General features: G+C 39.6%; 1 protein-coding gene and 1 pseudogene across 1 annotated transcript in view; one reads left to right on the top strand and one right to left on the bottom strand.

The window, feature by feature from the left end:
- The window catches only part of IL1RAPL1 (interleukin 1 receptor accessory protein like 1), a 722,800-nt gene that overhangs the window by 288,760 nt on the left and 420,418 nt on the right, over positions 1-13,622 (bottom strand). The window lies entirely within an intron of this gene.
- Positions 9,815-10,590, top strand: LOC104846424 (Fanconi anemia core complex-associated protein 24-like; annotated as a pseudogene).

Below are 13,622 nucleotides of genomic sequence, written 5' to 3'. Positions count from 1 at the left end.
CCCTTTCTTCCTAAGGTCCCTGTTTGTCACAAGTGCACACAAGCCCCAGTTACTGCAGCTATAGGCTCTCAGCTGTCCCCTTTTCAAGGTCACACTACACCCAAATGACTGACTGATGGCATGGGGAAGAGTGTACAGAAGGCGAGCCCTCTTGAAGGCAGGCCCTCTTGCTCCAAGGTGGGATCAACTCTGTGGTCCAATTCATGCTACAGAGGTTTCCCTGGGCTCAGACCGAAGCACATCTCCAGCTGAGACCATATCCTTGCTTAACTTCCACCTCTATCCTGCTTCTATAACCTCCTTACTCCTGAGAGCACTCCTTCGATAACCAACATGCACCCAAATCCTTTTCACAAGCTCTGCTTCTAGCCAACCCCACCGGCAGCAATTTCACATAATACGTTGGTCTGTATCTTGCATGTATGTGGGAAGATGAGGAAGAATTTGAAGAAAAGAGACGTAGAATGTGGACTTGGTGAATATGAAAATGGTATCCGAGAGAACTGGAGAGTAAAATAACCAACGTTTCCCAAAAGTTCAGGTACTTGTTAAAAATAGAAATTTCTGGGTCTCATTCAGACTCATTGAATCAGGATCTCCAAAGTAGTGGTTTGAGATGTTGTAAATTTAAAAGGTAACCCTGGTGATTTTTATCGTTAGTAAATCTGGGATCCCCTGGACTAGAACAGACCAGAGCAGGAATCTATAAACTTTTTTTGTAACGGACAAGACAGTAAATATTTTAGGCATGCAGGCCATATGGTCTCTGTCACAACTACTCAACTCTCTTGTTTAGCACAAAAGCAGCCACGGACAATACATAAACAAATGAACACAGCTGTGTTCAAATAAAACTTTATTTACAAAAACAGGTGGTGTGGGAAATGAAAATGTTTTGAAAGTGGATAGAGGCAATGGTCGTGTAATATTGCGAATGTTCTAAATGCCAATGAATTGTGCACTTTAAAATGGTTAATGTGATATAAATCTCAACTGAATAAAAAATGAATAAATAAAAAATGTGTGGTGGGCTGGATTTGGCACAAGAGCCACAGTTGTTGGTCCCTAGGCTAGAGCATAGGGGCACACAAGTGGTTTACTCTTCTATAATAATTTGGTTACAAATGCTTGGTACTACTTTTTCTTCAGCAGAATGTTTACATAATGTCGATCAGGCAAAAAACCTTCCCACAAATGTAAAACCATTTTGACTTTTCTCACCTCATTCCCAATTGTTGAATGTCACTGGCCTTGCCTTGAGACTATTTAAACGCACATTTCAGAGGGGAGGTGGTTTCTAGAGGCCAAGTCTGTTAGTCTTTCGTGCTGATTCATAATATTGCCAGAGGCCTTTCCATCAGCATAGATTTCAACTACTGCAGGGAAAGATGTGGACTTATTTAATTCTCTCCTGGTATATGCATGGGCTGGGTCTCTGGCATTCAATATGGAAAATAAAATTTTTGAATTTTTACTGCATTTGCTCTGGGTAGGTATGAGGTTACTTGAGTCTTTTGTCGTCTGAACAGTATCTAATTAACTTTATGAAGACTTATTAATAGCCCGTCTTTTGTTCATTAAGATTTTATGTTCCCTTAACAAACTATATGTTGTTATCATCTCAATGGACAATTTCAATGTTTGGCATAGATGTACTGCAAAATAAAAAATTTGAAATTCAAATCAGTTCTCTTTAATTAGGTTTTCACGTTTTATCACCACACATTAGAACATACTGAATAAAATTCTGTTTAATCCAGGTAACTCACATGCATCTTCAGGTGACCCTGAGAACAGCATAAAACAAATGCTCAGCCCTGCAGCCAGACTATTTACTGTTAGGCTGTGACTTTGGCTATTTGGAATACATTTAATTCAAGTAAAAATGAATAGCAACAGCTTTCTCATGAAATTGCCTTTAGTCTCTGAACTCTGGGCCCGCATATGTTTATTCTGAATATCGCTGCTTGTCTGCAGATTTGTTACCTGCTGCTTTTTTTTTTTTGCTCCTGAGACTCATTTCAACAAGGTTTGGAACTCTTTCAGTTCTGCCTACAGGAAATATTTTCAGGAAATCTCAGGTTTACCTTGCATTTAGCATTTGTGATGTTTGAGATATTTAGTGCTTAAGAGCAAACTCAATTAAAAATCCCATTGGGTGGACTAGGATTGATGGCCATCTGGTGAGAAGCCAGTGTATATTACTTAGATGATCACAAACGAAGCTCTCCAAGGACCAACTTTATTACGTATATACATACGAACTCTTCTTGCTGGATTCACGATTTTTTTTTTTCATGGTATGCAGCTCACTTGCCGTGGCTCTGGGATGAAATGGCTGAGGATTGACCCTTTCTTGGACCCATCTACTCCCTGTACTGGATGCTGTGGTCCACCACCCTGATCCCTCCTACAAGACTGAGGCACCTATTTCCCTAGCAGCTAGGAGAACTGGCTTATACCTTGAAGCCGAGTCTCTCTTCGAGAGTCCCTCAGCCAAAAAGAAATCTTTCAGCCAGTGTGATGCTCCTCTCAGTGCAAAACCTGTATCTGTTGACTGATGACCTCCCGTCCTTAATCCTGAACATCTCTGAAGGGACAGTCCCTCTCTGGAGAGCCCCATGGGTTCACATGAGGCCTTCATCTGCCTAATTCTCCCCTTCCTTCTTCACTGGTGTTCACAAGAATATGTCCCAGTGAAACTTCTATCCACAATTCTCCATCTCAGAGTCCCTTTCCCCTGGGAAAACCCAGCTTATGACACCTTCCAATGCTCAGATGGAAACTTCTATGGCTTCAAATTCTCAGCACTGATGTAGCATAACATCAATCATGCTGTAATTGCACGTTTACTTATCTACGCTTTGGCTACATAGTGGTCAGCTTGAAGAGAGAGATTGGGTCTTTATTATTTCCCACATACCATATATTGCCTGGTACATTCAAAAGCATTCAATACAAGTTTGTTCAATAAGTTAAAATGAAGTGACTGGAAACCAGAGATTGATAGGTACAGGGTTCTGGCCATGTTCCCTAGGAGCATAGCCTTCAATAGGGATTTTGTTGAAGTAATTTATTGAGAGAGTGCTTTAAGGGGAAGAAAGAGTGAAGGAACCGGGATGGGGTAGAAAATAAAAGCTAAGCCAAGATGTGGTTTCCAACAGTGACTAGTTTAATTCTGATCTCACCAGGCAGTTTTGGAGCATGAATGAAACAACAAAGTTAGTCCCACCTTGAGGCAAGAGGACCAGCTTTCTATATGCTGGTGGCCATCAGTCACTAACCATGGTCTGCCCTGAGAAGAGGAGATGGGACATATAGTCTCCTGGGACAAAGCAGCTCCTATTTGTACTTGACCAAAGTGCGGTTCCCAGACCACCAGCATCAGTACCATTTGGGAGCTTGTTAGAAATTCAAATTCTGAGGCCCTACCTCAGACATACTGAATTAGAAATTCTGGAGGTAGAGACAAGCCATCTATTTTAAAAAGCCTTTATGTGTTTGAGATGCAACCTAATGTTTGAGAACCATTGGCCTAAGGCAATTCTCCGGAGAAGAGAGAGAGTAGTTATGAGTTATAACCTAACACTCCCAGCAGCTAACACTCTCAGCAGCTGGGGATGGGTTCATGTGCAGGCTAAGAGCATCTGGGTGGGGTACCAACAGTATCTATTACAGTTGATAATCAAGGAATTTTCCAGCAGCCCAAAACGGGAAGATATCCATACAAATTCTTTAGATCACAAAGGAGGGTGCCCCAAGATATGCGAGGAGAATCAAATGGGGTACCTGGAGAATCAAAATGATCTGATACCTGTTTCAGTAGACAGGCAGTGTCTGCAAAGGTAGTAAGATTGGGGATTAGGGAAATAATCCCTATGTATTTTTAAAATGAACTAGAGGGCAAGGCTGAGAATCAAGACAGAGCTACAGACCAACTTGTTGGGTATGAGGAAAAGTCCTGATCACAGTGACAAGGCAAGAGCTTTATTATCAGAACAGAAGCATAACGTAAGTAGAGAATAAGCAGCAAGGTTGACTCAACGGTGACTCTTCCATTTCCAGACGTAGAGCTTCTTATATTTTTCCTGACCTAAAACAGGATTATTCCTAGAATCTGAGGCATCTAAACTTAAAATGGGTTTTTAACTAGCTTTGGCAGATTAAGGTTAGAGAGAAATAAACTCAGAAAGCCCAGCAGATCATGGCTGTCTCATTCCAAACCAATACATTAAAATGTCATATGAAATGTGTTAGAACTGAGAATTATAGCAAACTTCCAGAAACAGTCCTACGTAATGGACTATTCTATCTTTGTTATGGGCTCTCCAAACTACTTCACTGTAATTTAGGTCCAAAGTGATAGGCTGTTACAATAAAATAATTTATTGTTTGATTTACATGAAAATGAGATTGAACTGACTCGGATTTCAAACTCCCTAAACTTCCATAATCTCTTATGGCCTGACAAGCCTACTGAATAAAGGAGGAAGTCAAAAGGTGAAAAAGTGATTGTCATTCTATTAGGAAAAAAAAGAAAATATATACCAATACAGATGAAAACAGCGGGGGGAATATGTTTAGTAACTGAAATGCGGATTTTGCTTTTAATGGAGTCCTTATCCCATAAAAAAAAAAAAATTGTTTAAGTAAAAATCTGCTCTCGAGCTGATTAGTCAGCAGTGGCAGACGTATAGCTGTTGCTGTTTGGCACACTACTGTCTCAGCATATATTTACTAACTGGCCTGTAATTACTTTTTTGGAACATTACCCAACAGTGTTTTAGAAGAAGAAAGAATTCATTCGCTGTGAAAAAAAAAAAATAATATATAGACTTTGTTTCTGGCAGACAGCTATAGCCAGCTCTATCATTTGGAATGGTAGAGTAAACTTAAAAAAAAAAATCTATATCAGTTTTTTTTTTTTTCTAAACAAGCGTTTCAACACTGGCTATTTTAAGTACTCTCTGGGTTATTCATTAAATAAGTGAGCCAATAAATCACATTACTACTAGAAGCTATGAGATCTCTGCAGCTTTCATTTCCACACGCATGTGCAGTGACCATGAATTGACTTCTAAATCATATCTAAACTCTTCTTCGCACTAGCAGTCTATACCAAACAAATAAACAAACAAAAATCAACAACAAAGAAAAAAACAGTTGCCTTCAAGTTGATACTGACTCACGGGGACCCCGTGTGTTGCCAAGCAGATCAGTGCTCCATAGGGTATTCAAGGCTATGACATTTCTGAAGCAGATTGCGAGGCCTTTCTTCTGAGGTGCCTCTGGGTAGGTTCCAACCACCAACCTTTTGGTTAGTAGTCAAGCTCTTTCAGGTTTTCAAACTCGAACATGCATCACAATCACCTGGAGAGCCTGTTGAAACACATGCTGCTGGGTTCCACCCCCAGAGTTTCTGATTCAGTAGGCCTGGGGTGGAGCTCAGGAATTTACATTTCTAACTTGCTCCCAGATGACGTTTCTGCTGCTGGTCCGGGAACCACACTTTTGGACCACTACTCTGCCTTTTCCATTCTCTGCTACTCTTCAACAGCCACTTCATCAGATTACTTTTCTCATTCCTCCCCTAAGAAAATCCTCTGCCCTAGTCAAATTAATCCAACTGCCTAGACCATTCTTAAAATTTAATCAAGTCTCATCTGTATTTTCATATTACCCACCCTACTTGATACAGAACTGTAGACTTAGTGTAAACTCAAAACCATTTCATATGTATAATATTGCAATAATTATTACAAGTTTATTATAAAATTTATATGTATTAAATATTGATGACTATAAGAAATATTTTCTTTACAGATTAAAATCTAAAGTCACAAGCCATCAAGGATCAGTTATCCTTTTTAAAACAAATTTCAACACCTAGCGTCATGCCTGCATGTTGCAGGCGCTTAATATTTGTTAAATGAATGGCTGATGGAGTCATTCAGTTCAGCCTTCTGCTCAAATCAGAAAGCTCCTCTGCAAATTAGAATTGAGGCTTTATCATGTTTAGATAATTTCATTGGCTAACAAAAAATTAACTTTGGTTCAACCGAAACCTGACTTTCAAAAGTTCAGTGGTTCTGATTTATGGAGCAAATTAAACTTAATCTGGTTCCATGTAATAGCTATTCAAGTATTTGAACTCATTTGTCCATTGTACAAATCTTCCCTTTAAAAAAAAAATTTACAGTATAAATGTCCTCTCTAGCCCTTCAACTCTTTCTCATGTAAGAATTTTCAGGTAAAAAAAAAATTTTTTTTCCATCAACCTAGTTACACACATAAGAATACAATTTGATTTATCAATACCCATCTTAATTTTTTTTATCTTAATTTTACACAATGTACCAATCAATGCAGAATCCACAAGGACTCTACCCTCTCCTTTGCTTTGGAACTGTCTTCTATTCATATGGGGTATGTATCCGTGAAATGTGTAAGTAGACACAGCACACTTACATGTGGTCACCATCAACTAACTCCTAACAATGTAAGTACATTCAAGTCTGCATTTACACAATAGAGTTTTTGAGCCTAAGTGCAGATATTTCATATTTAGACTTGATGAATATCTCTTTTATCAGATTTAACTCATTATTTTGATCTATTAAAATTTTTTTGAGTCTCGATGACGTTCTCCAATGTATGAGTTTCTGGTCCTCTTTCAAAAGCACCTATTTCATTTAATATGCTAGCTATGCATGGCTTCATTCCTTGGAATCTTGTATTTTCCTTATAAATTCTCATTGGAACATATATATTCAAGTCACCTTAAGTCATTCATTATTCTTTCAACAAATGGATATTTTGGATAGCACCTTAGTTTTTAGTTAACATATTGATAAAATATAGAAGGAAGAGATGATTACGTACTTGTTTAGGGATGAAGAGTTGTACTTTAAGTGTCCCAAATTCAGATTTTACCTAATTCATAGTCTTATTTGAAGTGAACCATGCTTGCTATCACTATATTAATGCTGGAATAGGGTAATACCACTTCTCATCAACTGAAAGCAAACTAGCTTAACAGTACAAGATTTATGGTTCTTAACCTCTTTGACTTGGAGCCCTGTGATGCAGTTGTTAAAAGCTCAGCTGCTAGCCAAAAAGGTCAGCAGTTGGAAAAAAAATGAAGCAGGACTCATACTTCACACCATACACAAAAGCTAATTCGAAATGGATCAAAGACTTAAATATAAAACCAAAAACTATAAAGATCATAGAAGAAAAAAATAGGATCAATGCTAGAGTTCCTAATATATGGCATTAACAGGATACAAACGATAACTAACAACATAAAAACTCCAGAAGATAAGCTAGATAACTGAGATCTTCTAAAAATTTAACACTTATGCTCATCAAAAGATTTCACCAAAAGAGTAAAAAGAGAACCTACATACTGGGAAAAAATTTTTTGGCTGTTACAAATCCGACAAAGGTCTAATCTCTAAAATCTACAGGAAAATCTAACACCTCTACAACAAAAAGACAAATAATCCAATGAAAAAATGGGCAAAGGAAATGAATAGACACTTCACCAAAGAAGACATTCAAGCAGCTAACAGACACATGAGGAAATGCTTACGATATCTAGCCATTACAGAAATGCAAATCAAAACCACAATGAGATACCATCTCACCCCGGCATTACTGGCACAAATCAATAAAACATGAAATAACAAATTTTGGAGAGGCTGCGGGGAGATCCGAACTCTTATGCACTGCTGGTGGGAATGCAGAATGATACAACCATTTTGGAAAATGATATGGTGCTTCCTTAGAAAGCTAGAAATAGAAATACCATATGATCCTGTAATCTCACTCCTCCTAGAGAAATAAGAGTCATCACACAAATAGACATATGTGCACCCATGTTCGATGCAGCATTGTTCACAATAGCTAAAAGAAGAAGAAACCTAGATGCCCATCAACAGATGAATGGATAAACAAACTATGGTACATACACACAATGGAGTACTATGCAACAATGAAGAACAATGATGAATCTGTGAAGCATCTCAAAACATGGATGAATCTGGAGGGCATCATGCTGAGTGAAATAAGTCAATCACAAAAAAACAAATATTGTATGAGACCACTAATGTAAAAACTCATGAAAAGGTTTTTACACACAAAAAGAAACAATCTTTCATGGTTACAAGGGAGGGGACGGGTGGGGATGGAAAAATACTAAATGGACAGTAGATAAGTGATAACGTTGGTGAAGGGTAAAACAGTACACAATATTGGGGAGGCCAGCACAATCTGTACAAGGCAAGGTCATGGAAGCTCCATAGACTCATCCAACTCCCTAAGGGACCAAATTGCTGGGCAGAGGGCTGTGGGGACCATGGTCTCAAAGAACATCTAGCTCAGCTGGCACAACATAGTTTATAAAGAAAATGTTCTACATTCTACTTTGGTGAGTAGCGTCTGGGGTCTTAAAAGCCTACGAGGGGCCATCTAAGATACCCCACTGGTCTCACCCTTCGGGAGCGAGGCAGAATGAAGAAAATTCAAGAGACAAGGGAAAGATTAGTCCAAAGGACTAATGGGCTGCAACTACCACGGTCTCCACCAGACTGAGCCCAGTACAACTAGATGGTGCCAGGCTACCACCACTGACTGCTCTGATAAGGATCACAATAGAGTGTCCTGGAGGGAGCAGGAGAAAAATGTAAAACAAAATTCTAACTCGAAAAAAAGACCAGACTTACTGCCCTGACAGAGACTGGAGAAACCCCAAGATTATAGCCCCCGGACACCCTTTTAGTTCAGTAATTAAGTCACTCCTGAGGTTCACCCTTCAGGCAAAGATTAGACAGGCCTATAAAACAAAACCATACTAAAGGGGCACACCAGTGCAGGTGCAATGACGAGAAGGCAGGAGGGGACAGGAAAGCTGGTAATCGGGAACCCAAGGTCGAGAAGGGAGAGTGTTGACATGTCGTGGGGTTATTAACCAATGTCATAAAACAATATGTGTACTAAGTGTTTAATGAGCAGCTAGTTTGTTCTGTAAACCTTCATCTAAAGTACAATGAAAAAAAAAATTCGACAGTTGGAATCCACCAGGTGCTCCTTGGAAACCCTATGGGGCAGTTTTACTCTCTTCCCTAGGGTCGCTATGGGTCAGAATGGACTTGATGGTAACCGGTTTTGGTTTCAAGGTAGTTCAGCTGCAAGAATTAGCTTATGTCCACAAACAGCTATGTAGTATATTACCTATAAACTATATAACTAGACAGTAAGTCACAATAGGAATAAACATCCAATTTATTTTCAATATACTAACAGTACAGATTTTAGCATAATGTTTAAAAATACAAAAGTGATTTAATTTGTAGTTTTTAATGCAGGGAAAACTCATAAATCCATTTACTCATTTAAACCACTTCTATAGGGTCGCTATGAACTGGAATCCACTCGATGGCAAGGGGTTTTGATACAGTTGACCTTTGTTCTTTCAAAAGACAGAGGAGGTAATGTCTCTGGAACCCCTCTGTGGGGGCCTGGGTGGTGTCCCGGCTGTTTCAGCCCCCGCTCTGGTTTGGACTGAGGAGGCACGGTGTGGACCGAGTTGGGGTCTCAGAGGCCAGGCAGGTGATGAAAATGCAGGACACAGCCACCTGCAGAGGAATTTCCTGATTCTTAGACTTTGTCAAAATGATTCTGTTTTTTAAAGAACACTCTCCAGATAGGATCCTGTCAAAGAGGCCCGGGCTTGGAGTGGAATGTGGGGCCGTGCGCATGACCGCCTGCTCCAGTGCCAGCTTGCATTTCCCTCATTAGATCCAGGCCACCGATGAAAAAGACCACCCCACCCCCCAACCCCACCCCACCCCCTCGCCATGACACAGGCCCCATACATGTGCCTTTTGGGCACACTGTGGCCAGTGAGAAATAGCGTGGGTCACAGCTGGTGCAGGGGATGCAAGGGAAAATTAAACTCACTTTTGAGGATCACCTGACACCTGTAGATTTTCACTTGGCTAACAGATCCTGTATTCTTTATATCACCGAAGCTGATTTGGTGGCAGGAAATGGCTACAGAAAGAGGCTTGCTCAGGTTAGAAATTCCAGTAATCTTCTACTAGTTGAAAAGACACAGATGATTAGATGATACATCCCAGCTGTACAGAATTTTACTGTGCTGGACCTTGGGATGCTGTTGCTTCCAGTGGCCAGCCAGATGGACGCGTCCTGCCTCCTTATTCAGTTAGTCCAAGAACCAACCAAAGAGCCCAGTAAGAACACTTTTCTCAGGAAGACACATGCTCTGCTCTGTAAGCCATCCCTCCTTCAAACTGTGCAGCAGATCCCAGGAGTTGGAAAATAAAAGCTCCCCTTCTGCTTCAGAAATTCCCAAGTATTCAACAATTAAATAACGCATCCATCCAAAAACCAGAGCGAGTTGTTAGACAAGCAGTAGCACAGCAAATTCACGTTTTTCACATAGTCCAGGTGACAGTTTGCCTTATGGCATCTACTATGTTTTCTCCTTCTGACCACAAGCTACGTAATTTTGTATTTAAAAACCAAGAAAAAATATCTCCTCTCACAGCAACTACTGAAAGATGAGGTGCTGCCTGAATGGGGCTTCACCCTCTGGGTTCAGTCCTTTAAGTTAGTGGGCACCAGGTGGCACTGTGCTCATTCTTCTAGGATGAAAAGGGCTTTCGGGGAATATTCCTAGGACAGCCAGTTTAATTTAGGGACTCATACTCGCCAGATGGAAGCCCTGGTGGCATAGTGGTTAAGTGCTATGGCTGCTAACCAAAGGGTCAGCACTTTCAATCCGCCAGGTGCTCCTTGGAAACTATGGGGTAGTTCTACTCTGTCCTGTAGGGTTGCTAGGAGTCGGAATCGAGTCGATGGCATTGGGTCTGTTTTTTTTTTTTTTGGTATGCCCAGCAGAAGGCCAGCTTGAGCAGATTTTAATATGTGACCTTAACCTACATCTATCATGGAAAGGTCTCCTAAAGCTTCAGGTGGTGGATATGAACATCTAAAGAAAACAAACCTGCAATTAACCACTGTGTATCACAAGCCCCTTGTTCCTGGTATCAATGCTGCTGTTCTTCAGGTCTGGCCTAAATATGCCTGTGCTTTGAGGCTGCCAATGTAAATAACAATTGTACTGACTTTTCTTTCTTTCTTTTTTTTATTTTGGTAGCTGTAGAGTTTGTTTATAATCACTTGGAAGGTCTTCTGAACACAAAGTGCTTTGAGAAAGCCTAGTGTCTGAAGTTCCCGTTAAAATATAAGAAACTAATGTGTGATAGAGGAAAAGAACATGTTTGTAAATGTATGGCCCAACAATGGCAGGGTACATAAGAGAATAGCAGGGGGCAGCTGCATCTAGTGAGGGAAACTGGGGGCTAGGGACCAAAAGTTAAAATTGTCCATCCAAAGAATAAATACAATTAAAGATGCCATATATTTTAAAAAGTACTAACTTGCATGTGAAAGCTGGACAATGAATAAGGAAGACCAAAGAAGAATCGATGCCTTTGAATTGTGATGTTGGTGAAGAATATTGAATATACCAATGGACTGCCAAAAGAACAAACAAGTCTGTCTTGGAGAAGTGCAGCCAGAATGCTACTTAGAAGCAAGGATGGCGAGCCTACGTCTCACATACTTTGAACATATTATCAGGAGGGATCAGTCCCTGGAGAAGGACATCATGCTTGGTAAAATAGAGGGTCAGCGGAAAAGAGGAAGACCCTCAATGAGATGGATTGACACAGTGGTTGCAACAATGGACTCAAGCATATCAACAGTTGTGAGGATGGTGCAGGACTGGGCAGTGTTTAGTTCTGTTTTGCGTAGGTTCACTACGAGTCGGAACTGACTCGATGGCACCTAACAACAACAACAACAAGATAACTTGAGGAGCCGTAGCAGCACAGTGGTTAAGAGCTCAGCTGCTAACCAAAAGGTCAGCATTTCCAATCTACCAGCCACTCCTTGGAAATCCTATGGGGCAGTTCTGCTATGTCCTATAGGGTTGCTATGAGTCAGAATTGACTCGATGGCAACCAGGTTAGTTTTTTTTGATGTAAGATAACTAGAAAGCCCTTCAAGTTCTGCTTTGTGAAATGTTAGTGATTTTTAAAAACTTGAACAATAGAAATATTTTTGTGCATTAGGATAGAAATCATTTGAAAGAAGAAGGAATTAAAATGAAATAAAGGTAAAAAAAAAACCTTTAACTCAGCAAAAAGATGAAAACAACCTAAGTGCTCATCAACAGATAAATGGATAAACAAAATATGGTACATACATACAATGGAATACTATGCAGTCATAAAGAATGATGAATCCTTGAAACGTCTTATAACGTGGATGAATCTGGAGGACATTATGCTGAGTGAAATAAGTCCATTATAAAAGTACAAATATTATATGATCTTAATTTTATGAGAAGAATAAGTACATATACAGAGAGCAGTGTTCATTGGTGGTTACCAGCAATGGGTGGTGGGGAGACGGGTAATCACTCTCTAGATAGTAGACACTTGTTATCTTTGGTGATGGGAAATGAAACACCAAATGTGGATGAAGTGTGCACAGCTAGACCAAGGTAAACCATGTCACTAAGATATACACAAGAAAAAAGGACCTTTTGGTAATTGCTATGGCATATATAATTCTGCAACAACAACCAAAAATATGTATGTGTAGGTATATATGTATGTATGTATGCATGCATATATGTGTATAGGTATGAATATGTAAATATATGTGAGTATATAGGTGTGTGCATATGTATATATATGTCTACATGCATATATATTTGCACATATAATAAACCACAAAGGGGACACATTTGCAATTACTTTTTAGACATAACCAAACACTCGCAGGATTGGTTTTCTGGGTTTGAAGGCTTAGGACCATAGACTCGTGTGACAACTTGGCCAGTTGGCACGATATAGTTCATAAAGCTTATATCTTACATGCTAGTTTGGCAAGTAGTGTCTGGGGTCTTAAAAGCTTGTGAGATTTTAAATGATGTCATTAAAAATGACATAAGAAAAAAGGACCTGTTGGTAATTGCTATGGCATATATAATTTTGAAGCAGCAAAAACAACCAAAAAAATGTATATGTGGGTATATATGTAGGCATATATGTGCATGTTGTTGTTGTTAGGTGCCGTAGAATTGGTTCCAACTCATAGCAACTCTATGTACAACAACAAGAGTTATGGATACTTCTTAGACAAAATCAAACACCTTGCGGGATTGGACTTCTGGGTCTGAAGTATTAGGACCATAGTCTCTTGAGACATCTTGGTCAATTGGTATAATATAGTTCATAAAGTTATGTTCTACATCCTAGTTTGATGTGTAGTGTCTAGGTCTTAAAAGCTTGCAGCCATCTAAGATACAATTATTGGTCTCTACAAACCAAAAACTTGGAGAAGAAATAGTCTATAGGACAAATAGTCTACACGAGCCATGGCATCCTCTACTCTGAGATCAGAAGAACTAGATAGTGCCCAGCTACCACTACCATCCATTCTAATCAGGGCTACAATAGATGGACCCTGATAGAATGGGAGGAAAATGTGGAACAGAATGTCAAATTCTTAAAAAATCCAGA

Source organism: Loxodonta africana, chromosome X (assembly GCF_030014295.1).
Source record: "Loxodonta africana isolate mLoxAfr1 chromosome X, mLoxAfr1.hap2, whole genome shotgun sequence".
NCBI lineage: Eukaryota > Metazoa > Chordata > Mammalia > Proboscidea > Elephantidae > Loxodonta > Loxodonta africana.
The sequence above is the reverse complement of the archived record's forward strand: the minus strand, read 5'-3'. Positions and strand labels throughout refer to the sequence as shown.